Source organism: Pseudorca crassidens, chromosome 1 (genome assembly GCF_039906515.1).
Source record: "Pseudorca crassidens isolate mPseCra1 chromosome 1, mPseCra1.hap1, whole genome shotgun sequence".
In the NCBI taxonomy this organism is placed as follows: Eukaryota; Metazoa; Chordata; class Mammalia; order Artiodactyla; family Delphinidae; genus Pseudorca; species Pseudorca crassidens.
The window spans coordinates 41,824,965-41,842,713 of record NC_090296.1 but is presented as its reverse complement, the minus strand read 5'-3'; the positions used below and the strand labels follow the sequence as shown (position 1 = coordinate 41,842,713).

General features: G+C 37.4%; 1 protein-coding gene across 2 annotated transcripts in view; it reads right to left on the bottom strand.

Annotated features, from left to right (window-relative positions):
- Positions 1–17,749, bottom strand: part of RTN1 (reticulon 1) — a 411,168-nt gene that overhangs the window by 386,263 nt on the left and 7,156 nt on the right. Inside the window, exon 2 of one of the 2 annotated variants that reach the window (XM_067734437.1) lies at positions 11,392–11,535. The exons of the other annotated variant lie outside the window; for it this stretch is intronic. The gene's annotated coding sequence lies outside the window, so the exon portion shown is untranslated. The remainder of the gene's footprint in view (positions 1–11,391; positions 11,536–17,749) is intronic. 2 annotated transcript variants of the gene reach the window in all.

Below are 17,749 nucleotides of genomic sequence, written 5' to 3'. Positions count from 1 at the left end.
GGCTCAGCAGCCATGGCTCACGGGCCCAGCCGCTCTGCGGCATGCGGGATCCTCCTGGACCGGGGCACGAATCCATGTCCCCTGCATCGGCAGACGGACTCTCAACCACTGCGCCACCAGGGAAGCCCCCCGAAACTTACTTTTAAAGAGTATTATTTCCATGGAAGAAACAAACATGAAAGAAATTAGTTTTGGGTTAGGAAACACTTTTCTCTTGAAACTCAAAAACAACTTTAAAAAGTGAGTTATTTGTTTCTACTATTCAATCTTGCATAGTTTTTGATCAATTATTTTCAATTATATTCAAAAATCAATAAAGAATACAATTGTGAGACTAGATGGGGAAAAGCAAATGAAAACAAAGCAGAATATTGGTAACCAGAGTAATGTTATTCATATTTGGTTATAAAGAAGCTTGAATTCCCTTACTGGATCATAACTGTTTAAGTTATTTTGTCTTGAGATCAATTATTGACATTTACATACTGTTTTATTTCCACTGAATTTTGTAATTTTATTCATTATGTTTATGAGTCTTTTCATGATGTTTGTGGGGGAAAGAACAAAATTGATTTTTAAAAAATAATAAAATCAATCTACTCACTAGTTTAAATGAAGGTATAAGATTATGTAAAATATTTGAAACTTACGGGCTTGTAAGTTTTTAAAAATTATTGCTATTCTTCTGATATAAATCCATTTATACATTTGGATATATGATTGAGCTTACTGTAGCTGAATGGCCTATGTATTAAAGAAGTAAGCACATGAATAATATTATAGCAGAGAACAGAGGACACACAACTAACAAAAAGAATGATATAAATCAAAAAGTTGTCCTACTACATACTGGATCATTTCTATTTCATGACATCATACTTTTATTATCCTTTCACATTTATAAAAGATGTAAAAAAAATGAGCTACATAGTCTCTTATCAAATCCTCAAATGATCAGACTATACTACAAAGCTACAGTAATCAAAACAGCATGGTAGGAACTTCCCTGGTGGTGCTGTGGTTGAGAATCCACCTGCCAAGGCAGGGGACACAGGTTCGAGCCCTGGTTCAGGAAGATCCCACATGCCGCAGAGAAACTAAGCCCATGCACCACAACTATTGAGCCTGCACTCTAGAGCCTGTGAGCCACAATGACTGAGCCTGCGTGCCACCACTACTGAAGCCCGCACGCCTAGAGCCCGTGCTCTGCAACAAAGAGAAGCCACCGCAATGAGAAGCCTGCACACTGCAGTGAGGAATAGCCCTCGCTCGCTCCAACTAGAGAAAGCCCATACACAGCAACGAAGACCCAACACAGCCAAAAATTAATTAATTAATTAAAAAAAAAAGAAAGAAAATGAGGTCCAGAGATCACTAAAAAAATAAAGTAAAACAGTACAGTACTGGCATAAAAACAGACACACAGATCAATGGAACAGAATAGAGAGCCCAGAAATAAACTCACACACTTATGGTCAATTAATCTACAACAACTATACAATGGAGGTAAGAATACACAATGGAGAAAAGACCATCTCTTCAATAAGTGGTGCTGGGAAAACTGGACATCTACATGTAAAACAATGAGATTAGGACATTTCCTCATATCATATAAAAAATAACAAAAAAAATCAAAATAGATTATAGACCTAAATGAAAGACCTGAAACCATAAAACTCCTAGAAGAGAACATAGGTGGAACACTCTAACATAAATCATAGCAATATTTTTTTGAATCTGTTTCCTAAGGCAAAAGAAAAGTAAAAATAAATGGGACCTAATTAAACTTAAAAGCTCTTGCACAGCAAAGGAAACAATCAACAAAACAAAAAGACAACCTATGGAAAGAGAGGAAGTATTTGCAAGTGATATGACTGATAAGGGGTTAATATCCAAAATATACAAACAGCTCATAAAACTCATTATAAAAAAAATGAACATAATTTAAAAATGGGCCGAAGACCTGGATAGACATTTTTCCAAAGAAGACATACAGATGGCCAAAAGACACATGTAAAAATGCTCAACATTGCTAATCATCAGAGAAATGCAAATCAAAACCACAATAAGATATCACCTCACACCTGTCAAAATGGCTATCAAAAAGTCTACAAATAAAAAATGTTGGTGAGGACATGGAGAAAATGGAATCCTAGTACACTGTTGGTGGGATTGCAAATTGGTGTAGCCACTATGGAAAACAGTATGGAGGTTCCTCAAAAAACTAAAAGTAGAATCACCATATGATCCAGCAATTCCACGGCTAGGTATATATCCTAAGAAAATGAAAATACTAATTTGAAAAGATATATGCACCCCAAAGTTCATAGCAGCATTATTTATAATAGCTAATATGTGGAAGCAACCTAAGTGCTCATCAAAAAATGAATGGATAAAGAAGACATGCCATATATATACATATATATTTATGTATATATATATATATATATATACGCCATACATAAATATATATGTATAGGCTGGCTGAAGATCTAGGGAGTTCTAATTCCTTGTTTCTTATATAGCTACGGGCCAAGAAGTTTTATTCTGCACAAAGACAAAGGTGAGATTAGAACCAAGAGTCAACACAGAAGTTCCTGGATCCCATCAAGAATCATACTGACCCCACAAATAGAGATAACTGAATCATCTATCTGTTTTTCTCAGCTGAAGTAGAAAACACCACAATTTAACATTTGCACACATTTTTTCCTGTATCTTTCACAAAGTGAAAGATATCTTTATCTTTCAGTCATTTCTTCAGCCTACTGATGAGAATTTCCAATGAGGTTCACATTTACAGATCTTTGTTCCTAATCAGAGTAATTTTCTCCTGCATTCAATAGACTGTGTGGTTTAATAAGAAATATATTTGGTCTTTCTCTCTGGTTCCTGGCATAAAGCTCCTAAAATCCTTGGAATTTCCTGAGTGGTAGGAGTTCCTTTGTCATTCATAGGAGCCCCTTTAGAGCACATCTGAGTATATACTAATGAGATTACTTAAGACTGGGGTCCTAGATAGTTTATGCTAATGGGATAACTTAGGGTGGTAACCTAGGAGAGGGTCACCAGAAAGACCATGTAATTAGAGTTGGAACTTTCAACCCCACCCCCAACCTCTGGGAAGAGGAAGGTGGTTGGGGGCTGGAGATTAAAGATCTACAAGAACTCTTGAACAATGAGAGTTTGATGAGCTTACAGGTTAGTAAACACATCCATGTGGTGGGAGGGTGATGCCACCTAGTTCTACGGGGACAGAAGCTCCTGTGCTTAGGACCCTTCTGGACCCCACTCCATGTACCTCTTCATCTGTATCCTTTATAATATCTTTCATAATAAACTGGTAAACATAAATGTTTCTCTGAGTTCTGTGAGCCACTCTAGCAAATTAATCCTGATAAGAGGGTTGTGGGAACCCTGATAAGAGGTTGTCAGAAGCACAGGTAACAACCTGAACTTGCAACTGGTGTCTAAAGTGGGGCCAGTCTTGTGAGACTGAGTCCTTACCCTGTGGGATCTGATACTATCTCCAGATAGAGAGTGTCAGAATTGAGTTAAATTTGTATTGATAGTACACCTAGTCAGTGTCTCCTGAGAGAATTGCTTGTTGGTGTGGGAAAAAAAAAACCACACTGAAATGAGTAAAGAATACTGATGACTATGCAAACACCACAGTAATAATTATTGCAGGTAAAAATCATCTATGGATTCCTAAATTAGTAGGTAGTATAAAGAAGATATTTGAGCAGAAGAATTTCTAAGAATTTCTCCACATGATACTTTTTAATTACAAATAGAAAAATAGTACCTTTATAGTGGAAAAACCTGGTAAACACCACTTTAAGTGATCAAAGTTAACATCACCAATGATCAGAATAATAATTCATAATAATATCATCATCATAACCATCACCAATGTCAATATCCTGATATGATGCACTAAGGGTACAACAGCATTTCTGTGATATTCTTGCCAAAAATACACAACCTGATCGTGAGAAAATGTCAGAAAAACCCAAACTAATGGACATTCTACATATAAGTGGTCAATAACTCTTCAAAAAGGTCAAGAGTATTGAATGATGAAAACTGGAGAACAGTCACAGATTGGAGGAAACTAAGGAGACATAACTAAGTGTAATATGTGGGTTCTGGATTGGGTCTTGGACAAGAAAAAGGACATTAGTGGGGAAAGCTAGTGAAAGCTGATAAAGTCTGCAGATTAGTTAAGAGTATTTATTATTGTTGACTGCTTGGTTTCAATCATCGTTCTGTTACATAAAATGTTATGTAAAATGCTAACATTAGGGGAAGCTGAGTGAAGGGAAGTGCACTATTTTTTCAGCTTTACTATATGTTCAAAATTATTTCTTTAAAAAAAGAATTAGGAATTTGAAATGTAAATTTTGGACAATGTTCCTGACTCAAATTGTCATTTTACTGATGCTTATGTGTAGGAGCAAAACTATCAGTAAGCTCTATTACCACTGTATTTCACACATTCTTCATGAAACTGGGGATCCAGGAAGGTCTTAGGGATCTTCTGTATTTTATTTTCATATCAGAATCAACAAGTAATGTAGTTTATTTTAAAACATGCCTTCCTTTTATGAGAACTTAACTCATAATGAAGCCATCATAGTTTGAAAAAAATCGAACTAATAGGAATTTTTGGTACAGAAATTTAAGCACTCTATTCAGGCAACTGGAATAAGTATAATTATATAATAAAAACGTTATAATGTCCAAAAAACTTTTTTTATTACAAAAGAAGCACTATTTTGGCTTTTTGTTCCAAGTTTTTTACTAATTAATTGAACTAAAAATGTACAAAGTCGTCCCAGAACAAAAAGCAAACTATGTCTTAGCTAGAAAGATGAGAAGTTACTTAGTGACATAGCTAACAGAAGTGGAATTGTGGAGGAGACAACTAGTTACCTCCCAGCATCTGTTCATCATTTTCCTTTAGTAAAAGAACTCTGATTATTAGCTAGGTACAGTGCTTCCCTTGAAGCTAAGTGTGGCCATTTATTTTGGCCAATGACATACATGGGCTAGTGCTGTATGGGAACTTTCTGGAAGTATCCTTAAAAACGAAAAGGAAAACAATGTCCCTTTCCTTCGTCCTGTGGTGTAGAATATGATGGAGGAGTTCTAGTTGGATCAGGAGGGAAAAGACCCTAAGGATGATGGCATAATAAAATGGATGGACCCACCAGCCCACGGAACTGCCATACTGACCCTGGAACACCTAAATCCAGACTTACTCTATATGGCAGAGAAATAAATTATATGTTGTTAAACCACTGTTGCTATGATTTCTCTGTTACATGAAGCTCAACCCATTCCTAACTGATACAGGAACATTATCAGAAAAGAGATGTGAAGGACTTTTATATTAAAATTTTAGCAGACAAATACAACTCAGTGATAAGTGAGAAAGACAGCAAATAAGAAATGTAGATCTTAAGAAAGAGTATAAAATGGAAGATGTAAAATGAAGGCAGCAACTGGTTCTGAATGAGTTATATTAGAAGGTCACTGCAAAGTCCTTTAGTATCAGTATAAGGGGCGGCACAGAAGAATAAACTAGAATTTGGGGCTATTAAATAAAGATGAAAAAAGAAATCATACTTAAATTCTCTAAGGTTCTAAATGATTAGAACCTTAGAGAAAATAATTATACTTCAAAATTATTTGGATAAAATTTGGCAGATTGTACTAGTCATTGGCTTTAGTTGCAAGGAAAAGAAAATTACTCTGGTTAATGTAAATAGAAAAGGAATTCATAGGATATTGAATAGCTTATACAATCACCAGGAAAACTGGAAAACCAGGGTCATAGAATGAGTAATTACCAAGGGAAGATGGGTGATCAGAACACAGCATAACACTGCTTATGACATGGATCAACTCAATTAGGGTGCCAATACCTTGCTGCTACATGGGTGCTGCTGGGCCCTGAATGGTCCTGCTGCCATGAGAATGAATTCTAACTATTCCTGCTTCTTTACTCCTCGTGTTTTACATTGAAAGCTCCAGGAAGATGGCCAAACGTAGGTTGCTTCCCAAAACTTTATGAGAGTTTTTAAAAAATGTCTGTATTTTTGAACTTCCATGGTAGGAGATGTGGCCTGCCTTTCCACTAAGGCTCCCACAGTGGCTCCCACACTGGCTCCCACACTGGCTCCCACAGTGGCAAACGAATGGGATTCAAACAGTGAGCACCCAAAAAGAGACAAATATGCAATACATTAAATAATTTGAAATATTTTAATGGAGTTGAACAGGAACATTGATGTTTATCTAAAAAATGTTTTAAGTTGCTTCACATCTATAAAGTGGGTATAGTAGACTATGAGAGTTGCTCTTTTTGTCAGCCCAGATAATTCCCACCCACCCTCTCTTCAGATTCCTTTGGGAAACTCCTCCTTGAACATATGAGTTACTGTTGGGGCTGCTGATCATACGGGTAGGCACACAGGACCTGAAATTGAGATACGGACACTGGGAGAGGGTTCTTTATTTCCTCTACTGTAACTGCTTAACCAGGAGGATGTGAGTCTGAAGCCTCTGGAGGTATTTGCCTGCCACTAGGAGAGAATCTATTTGAAAGATAAAATAATGCAAACCAAGAGATGGAGACAGTCCTGACAGTGGTATTTGAATCTCTGGATGCAGTCTTTCCTTAAGATCTACACTTGGACTTCTCAATTACATGAGCCAATAAATCCTTCTGGGTTCAATTACTGTCATTTGCAACCAAAAGTGTTCTGACTTAGTATAATACATAAGATCTAGGAGATAATATTGTCTCTATTTTGAGTCCTACAATTAAAGAGTAATTTGAAAAAATACAGTTCCCTCACTTCTTACAGTGGGGGTAGGAAGGATATTTGGCCATCAGTTCATAAAATATGAAGCACTAAAAAAACAAGTTCATAAAATAGTTTTAAAACTAATGAAAATGCATCTTCTCTGAGCATCAGAGGAACTATGGCTTGGGAAAACAAAAGGTGTGAAGTTAACAATTGCTTGAAAAAGTCAAAAGCAGAAGTAAAAGGCACAGATTTAAGCTATACTATAGGAAATTCATGTTTGATGTAAGAATTTCCTAGTAGAAAATAAGTAATTGAATGTTTCATAAGATTAACTTTTTAAAAAGATAAGAATCTGGCCTGTTTGATGTGGTATAAAGCTTAAATAACATTGTAATAAAAGTGAAGGGAGAGGAACCAAGATGGTGGAGTAGAAGGACGTGCTCTCACTCTCTCTTGTGAGAACACCAGAATCACAACTAGCTGCTAGAAAATCATCGACAGGAAGACACTGGAACTCGCCAAAGAAGAGATACCCCACATCCAAAGACAAAGGAGAAGCCACAATGAGACGGTAGGAGGGGAGCAATCACAGTAAAATCAAATCCCATAACTGGTGGGTGAGTGACTCACAGACTGGAGAACACATACCACAGAAGTCCACCCACTGGAGTGAAGGTTCTGAGCCCCACGTCAGGCTTCCCAACCTGGGGGTCTGGCAATGGGAGGAAGAATTCCCAGAGAATCAGAATTTGAAGTCTAGCAGGATTTCATTGCAGGACTTCGACAGGACTGGGGGATACAGAGACTCCACTCTTGGAGGGCACACACAAACTAGAGTGTGCATCGGGACCCAGGGGAAGGAGCAGTGACCCCAGGGGAGACTGAACCAGACCTACCTGCTAGTATTGGAGGGTCTCCTGCAGAGGCGGGGGGTGGCTGTGGCTCACCGAGGGGACAAGGACACTGGCAGCAGAAGTTCTGGGAAGTACTCCTTGGCGTGAGCCCTCCCAGAGTCTGCCATTAGCCCCACAAAAGAGCCCAGGTAGGCTCCAGTGTTGGGGTGCCTCAGGCCAAACGTCCAACAGGGAGGGAACCCAGCCCCACCCATCAGCAGTCAAGCGGATTACAGTTTTACTGAGCTCTGCCCACCAGAGCAACAGCCAGCTCTACCCACCACTGGTCCCTCCCATCAGGAAACTTGCACAAGCCTCTTAGATAGCCTCATCCACCAGAGAGCAAACAGCAGAAGCAAGAACTACAATCCTGCAGCCTGTGGAACAAAAACCACATTCACAGAAAGATAGACAAGATGAAAAGGCAGAGAGCAATGTATGAGATGAAGGAACAAGATAAAATCCCAGAAAAATAACTAAATTAAGTGGAGATAGACAACCTTCCAGAAAAAGAATTCAGAATAATGATAGTGAAGATGATCCAGGACCTCGGAAAAAGAATGGAGGCAAAGATCGAGAAGATGTAAGAAATGTTTAACAAAGACCTAGAAGAATTAAAGAACAAACAAACAGAGATGAACAATACAATAACTGAAATGAAAACTACACTAGAAGGAATCAATAGCAGGATAACTGATGCAGAAGAACCGATATGTGACCTGGAAGACACAATGGTGGAATTCACAGCAGCAGAACAGAATAAAGAAAAAAGAATGAAAATAAATGAAGACAGCCTAAGAGACCTCTGGGACAACATTAAATGCAACAACATTCACATTATAGGGGTCCCAGAAGGAGAAGAGAGAGAGAAAGGACCTGAGAAAATATTTGAAGAGATTACAGTGGAAAACTTCCCTAACATGGGAAAGGAAACAGCCACACAAGTCCAGGAAGGCAGAGAGTCCCATATAGGATAAACTCAAGGAGAAACACACCGAGACACATAGTAATCAAATGGGCAAAAATTAAAGACAAAGAAAAATAACTGAAAGCAGCAAAGGAAAAATGACAAATAACATACAAGGGAACTCCCATAATGTTAGCTGATTTCTCAGCAGAAACTCTACAAGCCAGAAGGGAGTGGCATGATATATTTAAAGTGATGAAAGGGAAGAACCTACAACCAAGATTACTCTACCTGGCAAGGATATCGTTCAGATTCGATGGAGAAATCTAAAGCTTTACAGACAAGCAAATGCTAAGAGAATTGGGCTTCCCTGGTGGTGCAGTGGTTGAGAGTCCGCCTGCCAATGCAGGGGACACGGGTTCGTGCCCCGGTCCGGGAAGATCCCACATGCCGTGGAGTGGCTGGGCCTGTGAGCCATGGCCGCTGAGCCTGTGCTCTGCAACGGGAGAGGCCACAACAGTGAGAGGCCCGCATACTGCCAAAAAAAAAAAAAAAAAAAGCTAAGAGAATTCAGCACCACCAAACCAACTCTACAACATATGCTAAAGGAACTTCTCTAAGTGGGAAACATAAGAGAAGAAAAGGACCTACAAAAACAAACCGAAAACAATTAAGAAAATGGTCATAGGAACATACATATCGATAATTACCTTAAACATGAATGGATTAAATGCTCCAACCAAAAGACACAGGCTTGCTGAATGGATACAAAAACAAGACCCATCTATATGCTGTCTACAAGAGACCCACTTCAGACCTAGGGACACAAACAGACTGAAAGTGAGGGGATGGAAAAAGATATTCCATGCAAATGGAAATCAAAAGAAAGCTGGAGTAGCAATACTCGTATCAGATAAAATAGACTGTAAAATAAAGAATGTTACAAGAGACAAGGAAGGACACTACATAATGATCAAAAGATCAATCCAAGAAGAAGATATAACAATTATAAATATATATGCACCCAACGTAGGAGAACCACAATACATAAGGCAACTGCTAACAACTATAAAAGGGGAAATCGACAGTAACACAATAATAGTGGGGGAATTAAACACCTCACTTACACCAATGGACAGATCATCCAAAATGAAAATAGATAAGGAAAGAGAAGCTTTAAGTGACACAATAGACCAGATAGATTTAACTGATATTTACAGGACATTCCATCCAAAAACAACAGATTACACTTTCTTCTCAAGTGCACATGGAACATTCTCCAGGATAGATCACATCTTGGGTCACAAATCAAGCCTCAGTAAATATAAGAAAATTGAAATCATATCAAGCATCTTTTCTGACCACATCGCTATGAGATTAGAAATGCATTACAGGGAAAAAAACGTAAAAAACACAAACACATGGAGACTAAACAATATGTTACTAAATAACCAAGAGATCACTGAAGAAATCAAAGAGGAACTCAAAAAATAACTAGAGAGAAATGACAATGAAAACACGATGATCCAAAACCTATGGGATGCAGCAAAAGAGGTTCTAAGAGGGAAGTTTATAGCTATACAGGCCTACCTCAAGAAACAAGAAAAATCTCAAATAAACAATCCAACCTTACACCTAAAGGAACTAGAGAAAGAAGAACAAAAAAACCCCGAAGTTAGCAGAAGGAAAGAAATCATAAATATCAGAGCAGAAATAAATGAAATAGAAACAAAGAAAACAATAGCAAAGATCAATAAAACTAGAGCTGGTTCTTTGAGAAGATAAACAAAATTGATAAACCATTAGCCAGACTCATCAGGAAAAAGAGGGAGAGGACTCAAATCAATAAAATTAGAAATGAAAAAGGAGAAGTTACAACAGACACCACAGAAATACAAAGCATACTAAGAGACTACTAAAAGCAACTCTATGCCAATAAAATGGACAAATTCTTAGAAAGGTATAAACTTCCAAGACTGAACCAGGAAGAAATAGAAAATATGAACAGACCAATCACAAGTAATAAAATTGAAACTGTGATTAAAAATCTTCCAACAGGGCTTCCCTGGTGGCGCAGTGGTTGAGCGTCTGCTTGCCGATGCAGGGGACACGGGTTCATGCCCCGGTCTGGGAAGATCCCACATGCCGTGGAGCGGCTAGGCACGTGAGCCATGGCCGCTGAGCCTGTGCATCCAGAGCTGCTGCTCCGCAACGGGAGAGGCCACAACAGTGAGATGCCCGCGTAACGCAAAAAAAAAAAAAAAAAAAAAAAAAAAAAAAAAATTTTTCCAACAAACAAAAGTCCAGGACCAGATGACTTCACAGGTGAATTCTATCAAACATTTAGAGAACAGTTAACACCTATCCTTCTCAAACTCTTCTAAAAATTGCGGAGGAAGGAACACTCCCAAACTCATCCTATGAGGCCACCATCACCCTGATACCAAAACCAGGCAAAGATACTACAAAAAAAGAAAATTACAGACCAATATCATTGATGAATATAGATGCAAAAATCCTCAACAAAATACTTGCAAACAGAATCCAACATCACATTAAAAGGATCATAAACCATGATCAAGTGGCATTTATCCGAGGGATGCAAGGATTCTTCAATATACGTAAATCAATCAATGTGATACACCATATTAACAAATTGAAGAAAAAAAACCATATGATCATCTCAATAGATGCAGAAAACGCTTTTGACAAAATTCAACTCCCATTTATGATAAAAACTCTACAGAAAGTGGGCATAGAGGGAACCTACCTCAACATAATAAACGCCATATATGACAAATCCACAGCAAACATCATTCTCAATGGTGAAAAACTGAAACTGTTTCCTCTAAGATCAGGAATAAGACAAGGATGTCCACTCTCACCACTATTATTCAACATAGTTTTGGAAGTCCTAGAGAAGAAAAAGAAATAAAAGGAAAATCAGAGAAGAAAAAGAAATAAAAGGAATACAAATTGGAAAAGAAGACGTAAAACTGTCACTGTTTGCAGATGATATGATACTGTACATAAAGAATACTAAAGATGCCACCAGGAAACTACTAGAGCTAGTCAATGAATTTGGTAAAGTCACAGGATACAAAATTAATGCACAGAAATCTCTTGCATTCCAAAACACTAATGATGAAAAATCTGAAAGAGAAATTAAGGAAACTCTCCCATTTACCACTGCAACAAAAAGAATAAAATACCTAGGTATAAACCTACCTGGGAGAAAAAAAAACCTGTATGCAGAAAACTATAAGACACTGATGAAAGAAATTAAAGATGATACCAACAGATTGGGAGATATACTTCATTCTTGGATTGGAAGAAACAATATTGTGAAAATGACTATGCTACCCAAAGCAATCTACAGATTCAATGCAATCCCTATCAAATTACCACTGGCATTTTTTACAGAACTAGAACAAAAGTCTTAAAATTTGTATGGAGACAGAAAAAACCCTGAATAGCCAAAGCAGTCTTGAGGGAAAGAAACAGAGTTGGAGGAATCAGACTCCCTGACTTCAGACTATACTTCAAAGTACAGTAATCAAGTCCAGGAAGCACAGAGAGTCCCATACAGGATAAATCCAAGGAGAAATACGCCAAGACACATATTAATCAAACTGTCAAAAATTAAATACAAAGAAAACATATTAAAAGCAGCAAGGGAAAAACAACAAATAACACACAAGGGAATCCCCATAAGGTTAACAGCTGATCTTTCAGCAGAAACTCTGCAAGCCAGAAGGGAGTGGCAGGACATATTGAAAGTGTTGAAGGAGAAAAACCTGCAACCAAGATTACTCTACCCAGCAAGGATCTCATTCAGATTTGATGGAGAAATTAAAACCTTTAGAGACAAGCAAAAGCTGAGAGAGTTCAGCACCACCAAACCAGCTCTACAACAACTGCTAAAGGAACTTCTCTAGGCAAGAAACACAAAAGAAGGAAAAGACCTACAATAACAAACCCAAAACAATTAAGAAAATGGGAATGGGAACACACATATCGATAATTACCTTAAATGTAAATGGACTAAATGCTCCCACCAAAAGACACAGATTGGCTGAATGGATACAAAATTTACAAGCAGCTCATGCAGTTCAATGTCAGAAAAACAAACAACCCAATCCAATAAATAGACCTAAATAGACCTAAATAGACATTTCTCCAAAGAAGATATACAGATTGCCAACAAATATATGAAAGAATCTGCAACATCATTAATCATTAGAGAAATGCAAATCACCACTACAATTAGATATCATCTCACACTGGTCAGAATGGGCATCATCAAAATATCTAGAAACAAAAAATGCTGGAGAGGGTGTGGAGAAAAGGGAACCCTCTTGCACTGTTGGTGGGAATGTAAATTGATACAGCCACTATGGAGAACAGTATGGAGGTTTCTTAAAAAACTAAATATAGAACTACCATAGGACCCAACAATCCCACTACTGGGCATATACCCTAAGAAAACCATAATTCAGAAAGAGTCATGTACCAAAATGTTCATTGCAGCTCTATTTACAATAGGCCGGAGATGGAAAAAACCTAAGTGTCCATCATCAGATGAATGGGTAAAGAAGATGTGGCACATATATACAATGGAATATTACTCAGCCATAAAAGAAACAAAATTGAGTTATTTGTAGTGAGGTCGATGGACCTAGAGTGTGTCATACAGAGTGAAGTAAATCAGAAAGAGAAAAAGAAATACTGTATGCTAACACATATATGTGGACTCTAAGGGGGAAAAAAAAAAAAAAAGGTCATGAAGAACCTAGGAGCAAGACAGTAATAAAGACACAGACCTACTAAAGAATGGACTTGAGGATATGGGGAGGGGGAAGGGTAAGCTGGGACGAAATGAGAGAGTGGCATGGACATATATACACTACCAAACGTAAAATAGATAGCTAGTGGGAAGCAGCCGCATAGCACAGGGAGATCAGCTCGTTGGTTTGACTAACTAGAGGGGTGGGATAGGGAGGGTTGGAGGGAGGGAGACACAAGAAGGAAGAGATATGGGAACATATGTATATGTATAACTGATTCACTTTGTTATAAAGCAGAAACTAACACACCATTGTAAAGCAATTATACTCCAATAAAGATGTTAAAAAATAAAAAATAAAAAAAAAAAGACAATATGGTACTGGCACAAAAACAGAAACATAGATCAATGGAACAAGATAGAAAGCTCAGAGATAAACCCATGCACCTATGTTCAACTAACCTATGACAAAGGAGGCAAGGATATACAATGGAGAAAAGACAGTCTCTTCAATAAGTGGTACTGGGAAAACTGGACAGCTACATGTAAAAGAATGAAATGAAAACACTTCCTAACACCATATACAAAAATAAACTCAAAATGGATTCGAGACCTAAGTGTAAGCCTGGACACTATAAAACTCTTAGAGGAAAACATAGGAAGAACACTCTTTGACATAAATCACAGCAAGATCTTTTTTGATCCACCTCCTAGAGTAATGGAAGTAAAAACAAAAATAAACAAATGGGACCTAATGAAACTTCAAAGCTTTTGCACAGCAAAGGAAACCATAAACAAGATGAAAAGACAACCCTCAGAATGGGAGAAAATATTTGCAAACAAATCAACAGACAAAGGATTAATCTCCGAAATATATAAACAGCTCATGCAGCTCAATTTTAAAAAAACAAACAACCCAATCCAAAAATGGGCAGAAGACCTAAATAGACATTTCTCCAAAGAAGACATACAGATGGCCAAGAAGCACATGAAAAGTTGCTCAACATCACTAATTATTAGAGAAATGCAAATCAAAACTACAGTGAGGAATCACCTCACACCAGTTAGAATGGGCATCATCAGAAAATCTACAAACAACAAATGCTGGAGAAGGTGTGGAGAAAAGGGAACCCTCTTGCACTGTTGGTGGGAATGTAAATTGATACAGCCACTATGGAGAACAGTATGGAGCTTCCTTAAAAAACTAAAAATAGAATTACCATATGATCCAGCAATCACACTACTGGGCATATACCCAGAGAAAACCATAATTCAAAAAGACACATGCACCCCAATTTTATTGCAGCATTATTTACAATAGCCAGGTCATGGAAGCAACCTAAATGCCCATCGACAAATGAATGGATAAAGAAGATGTGGTACATATATACAATGGAATATTACTCAGCCATAAAAGGAATGAAATTCGGTAATTTGTTGAGACGTGGATGGATCTAGAGACTGTCACACAGAGCGAAGTAAGTCAGAAAGAGAAAAACAAATATCGTATATTAACGCCTATATGTGGAACCTAGAAAAATGGTACAGATGAACCTCTTTGCAGGGCAGAAATTGAGACACAGATGTAGAGAAGAAACGTATGGACACCAAAGGGGGAAAGTGGTGGTGATGGTGGTGGTGGTGGTGGTGGTGTGATGAATTGGGTGATTGGGATTGACATGTATACACTGATGTGTATAGAATTGATGACTAATAAGGCCCTGCTGTATAAAAAATAAAATTAAATTTAAAAATTTAAAAAAAGAGTGAGGAGATATGGGGATATATGTATATGTATAGCTGATTCACTTTGTTATACTGCAGAAACTAACACACCATTGTAAAGCAATAAAGACGTTAAAAAATAAAATTAAATAAAATAAATAAATAAAAAATAAATAAATAAAAATGAAAAAAAAACGTGAAGGGACCCATTGTAGTCATTTCTGTCATTACCTATCAATATAATCTTAACTTCTCTGGACCCCTGTTTTCTCACCTCTTTTTTTTTTTTTCGCGGTACGTGGGCCTCTCACTGTTGTGGCCTCTTCCGTCGCGGAGCACAGGCTCCGGACGCGCAGGCTCAGCGGCCATGGCTCACAGGCCTAGCCGCTCCGCGGCATGTGGGATCTTCCTGGACTGGGGCACGAACCCATGTCCCCTGCATCGGCAGGCAGACTCTCAACCACTGCGCCACCTGGGAAGCCCTCTCACCTCTTAACACAAGCATCTCTTTCACCTCTAAAATTGTGACTGAGCATTAAAAGCTCATCTTGGTCTCACAATTACATTTCTTTAAAATACCAACATACATGCGCTAGTAGGACAGATGTCAAAATACTAATTTGAGCATAACAGAGAACAGAATTTTGGGATGTTCATTTTAAAAATTCTTTTTCCAACTGCTTTATGCATTTCATTTTTTCATTGTCTTGTACTCTTAAATCTATTAACTGGCCCTTTTTACAACTTCTGATACATATCTAGAAATCCATCCATAACTTTGTGATCATTGTAGTAAAATATAGAACATAAAATTTACCATTTTAACTTTTTTATTTTTTAATTGTGGTAAAAGATACATAAAATTTACCATCTGAACCACCTTTAATTGTACAGTCCAGTGGCATTAAGTACACTGTTGCACAGCCATCTATCTCTAGACCTCTTTTCACCTTGCAAAACTGATATTCCATTGTAATAATATTCCATCGTAAGTATATACCATATTTTGCTTATCCATTCGCCTGTCGACAGACAAGGTTTGTTTCCCCCTTTTGGATATTGTGAATAATGCTGCTATGAACATTGGTGTAAAAATATCTGTTCGGGCTTCCCTGGTGGCGCAGTGGTTGAGAGTCCGCCTGCCGATGCAGGGGACGCGGGTTCGTGCCCTGGTCCGGGAGGATCCCATATGCCGCGGAGCTGCTGGGCCCGTGAGCCGTGGCCGCTGAGCTTGCGCGTCCGGAGCCTGTGCTCCGCAGCGGGAGAGGCCACAGCAGTGAGAGGCCCGCGTACCGCAAAAAAAAAAAAAAAAAAAAAAAATCTGTTCAAGTCCCTGTTTTCAATTCTTTTGGTATATACCCAGAACTAGAATTTCTGAATCAAATTCCAAGTTTAATTTTTTTGAGGAACCACCATATCATTTTCCACAGCATTTGCACCATTTCATATTCTCATCAGCAGTGCATGAGGGTTCCAGCTTGGGAATACTTTTAAACATAAAAAAATTAATTATTTTTAAATAACATATAGTGCTTCCAAAACAACACTGAAATGATTGTCTAAAACACCACCATGCTAATACAACTATCATTTTCTAAAATCTAAATGCTTTCTCACTTGTATATTTTTACAGAATTATACTTTATATATTTTTTGGGTTTTTCCACATTATAAATCTAAGCATTTTCCATGATATTAGAAACCCAACGTAATTATCATTTTAATATTTGAATTATATTCAACTAAAGGGAAATATTTTCTTAATCATACCTCTGAACATTCAAATTGCTTCCACTTTTACACCATTAAAAATATGCAATAAACACATACACGTATAAATCCTTTTTCTTCTGTTGAATACTTTCCATAGGAAGGTATTAATCAGCTAAAAGATGTGCACTTTTTTACAGAGTTTTTGGTAAATATCACTAATTTTTTTTTTTAACAAAGGAATCATATAGATTTGTATTACCCCAGCACTCTCACCAGAAGGAGCTGTGATGGGAGGTACCGTTATCCTTCTTCGTATCACTAATTCTCTAACAGATTGCTTATCACCTAGCAAACACACATGTTTACTAATAGAATTCATGAATGAATAAATGAGAATGCCATTTAACTGAATCCTAACTATCACTGAATCTTATTTCATTTGCTAATTTAAGAGAACCAGTGCATTTTGGACTGGTTTAAACTATTTATTTTAACACAGTTAAAAATTTGGCCTTCAAATCAGGAGGTCCATAAAAGAATGACAATATGTAGGTCTTCTTGGCATTTACACATTTTCCTATACATTTCCAAGTGTAATATAATTCCACTCAATTATAACCTTTCTTTCTAAACATAAAATATTACTGTGGGATCACTTTCCTAACTTGCATAGTTTATGGTATTAGGTAGATACATCTCCTACTTAGCATTTATGTATAAGCAAATAAAATAGTATCAGCCATACTCTACTTATCATAACTGAAGTATAACTGGCTCTATGTTTTCTTTGTTCTTTTTTCTTATGAATTTTCTATTGATTAAACTGTTGAGTCCTTTGACATTAAATGTTTCTTTTCATCTTTGTATCTGCCAAACTGACTAGCACAAAAAAAGGATCTGTACA